The following is a 2,500-nucleotide window of genomic DNA, read 5'->3' on the forward strand; positions in this document are numbered from 1 at the left end:
GATGCTTGATACTGTAACTTTTCCATTTCAATTAAATAATCATTTTAGATTTGACAAAATTCAACTTTATTTCTCATTGAAATATTATATAGTAATTAATAAATAACTTTATTATATCATATATTTTAACACTGTAACATTTTTATTGTAACTTTTCCATTTTAACTAAATAGTCATTTTAGAATTGGCAATATTCAACCTTCTTTCTCCTTGACATAATAATTATTATATAATAACTAATTAAATAACATTATATCATAAAGTTATTTTAAAATTAGTAACGTATATTCCAAAATACATAACTCCAAGAAGTAGTTTACAGTAAGACTATTACCGTATTTACTCGAATAAGCGCCGCCCTCGAATAAGCGCCGTATCTGGGACAAAAAAGTGAATAAGCGCCGCACCGCCGATGCGGCGCTTATTCGAGGAATTCCGAGAAAAACACTATAAAACAATTTTAAAACAGCATCGGCAATTTATTTTCCTTAAATGTGATGTTCTTTAGTTCAAAGTGACTGTATTTCTCCGCTCGGGCGGTAAGCTCTCTTTCTTTCTTTTTGACTGAACGTTGTAAATTGGTCCACAACGGGTTTTTTTCACCGCGTGAATTTCTCTCGTAATTCTAGATATACTATCAGTTTAGTATCAGTCCATGGGAAAATTAACAGATAGAAAGTGTACCGTTGAATAAAAATATAGAAAAAGTAAATTTGTCTTGTACATTGTTTAAATAAGCGCCGCACTTGTGGCGCGGAAAATTAAATAAGCGCCGCGGCACTTATTCGAGTAAATACGGTAAATAAGTTTATAAGAACAATATTCAAATAAAGGTCTTACTCATTTAAGACTGCATAAGATCTCATAAGGAAATCTGTAAATGTATCAAATTGCTGTATTAAAAACTAACTATATTATCTAATCTTAAAACATCTTTTTACGGTGCACTCCTTTCTTTAAGTTTAAATTAAGAAAACCTTTGCACAAAAATACCAGTTTCTCCAGTATCAGTTGTGAAGGCTGTTACTGATGATCTGGAGGTTTGTCACTCAAACTTTTTCTGGACGCACTATAACAAATGCTTACTACTCTAAATTAAAAAAATAATGATAATTCATGTATGTAAATTATTTCAAGGCATGTCACCACCCAGTACCAGTTAAGTGTAACATTAACGTTATTAAAACAAACATTGACAGGAAATGACCACCAAATAAATGTTTTAAATAGCTGGTATTTTCGTACTTGGTACCAGTACTTGGTGGACCATCCCCAAAAGTTATTGTTTAAGCCTATACAAACCACTGAGAGGCCTTAATTAGCTTCATTAGGGAGTATCAGACTGATGCTGCAAAGGTGACTGTGATGCAAACAAAAATAGCCATAGGCTTAATATACAAGCCAGTATGTCGACACATGTACCACACTTTTTGTTATGTCACTCTGCTGTAACTGCATACATGGCTACAAAGTGGACCTGGCTGTGACATACACCTACAAAGTACTCTATAAGAATTTCCCTACATTTGAGTTTGAATAATAATGACAAACTGCCTCATTTTACAAGCGACTCATTTTTGTGTTGCCTTTTATCTGACACTCCCAGTTTTGTTGTTAGGATAACCCAATGACTGTCTTGTAATGTCAGCAATTTTAATGAACACAGTCAAGTAAAGGTTTTCTTTTAAGAATAAAACTCTTATCACCTAGCCAATGAGGTTGTGCAAAATTAAGTTAGTTTGATCATCACAGGGTTTAACTGTCTAAAGAAGGCACGTTAAGGCACGTTAAAGCAAATCGCCACAGTGTCCTCTACTATGGTGTTAGTGGATGCAGAGTTCTGAAGAGAGTTTGTCACCGTGGTCCATCACTTTTAACTTTTTTGCACACAACACCCAAACAGTGACACCCAGTTGCCATAGTGAAGGTTACTGTAGCAATTAAATTGTTTTACACTGTAAGTCTCTTAGTAGGAATTACTGGCGTCCTGCCCATGAGGGGCAGTTTGTTGGTACCGGTCTATCTGACATGTTTTGATCAGCCTTTCTGGTTATTTTTGCAGCTGTTCTTTTTTGCCTCTTCGACTTGCAAGGCATAAAGAACAGCCTTGATGTTTCTTAACTTCGACCTCTCCCAGCGTAGTGGCTTGATGAACCTTGGTGGCGGACCACCAGTCCCCTCTTCATTGTCTTCACTTTCCTCTGAAGAAATAATTTCCACAGCATTGTGAAGGTTTAATAAAGCCTTCATTTTGGCTTTGTCATCCAGTGAAAGTTCTGCCTTATCTATCACTTCTTTGCGATACATCAATTTCTGAATATCAAAAAAGAAAAAAAAAAAAAAAACTCATTTAGCCACAGTGGCATGACTACTGTGAATAAGACATTAACATTAAATTTTACTTTTTTCTTCAACAACAGTTTACTCTGGCAAAATAGTCTCCCTGACAATGTTGCATCTTTCGATTTGGTTCTTGCTCTCTCCTCTGTGCCATTTACAC

The 2,500-nt window shown here is 35.0% G+C and overlaps 2 protein-coding genes across 2 annotated transcripts in view; one reads left to right on the top strand and one right to left on the bottom strand.

Annotated features, from left to right (window-relative positions):
* LOC138052136 (hatching enzyme 1.2-like) overlaps positions 1–2,500 on the top strand; it is a 43,685-nt gene that overhangs the window by 28,969 nt on the left and 12,216 nt on the right. The window lies entirely within an intron of this gene.
* LOC138052139 (uncharacterized) overlaps positions 517–2,500 on the bottom strand; it is a 10,184-nt gene continuing 8,200 nt past the window's right edge. The window contains exon 4 of the mRNA XM_068898517.1: positions 517–2,313. The gene's annotated coding sequence lies outside the window, so the exon portion shown is untranslated. The remainder of the gene's footprint in view (positions 2,314–2,500) is intronic.

The sequence above is a fragment of the Montipora capricornis genome, chromosome 6, assembly GCF_036669925.1.
Source record: "Montipora capricornis isolate CH-2021 chromosome 6, ASM3666992v2, whole genome shotgun sequence".
NCBI classification, from domain to species: domain Eukaryota; kingdom Metazoa; phylum Cnidaria; class Anthozoa; order Scleractinia; family Acroporidae; genus Montipora; species Montipora capricornis.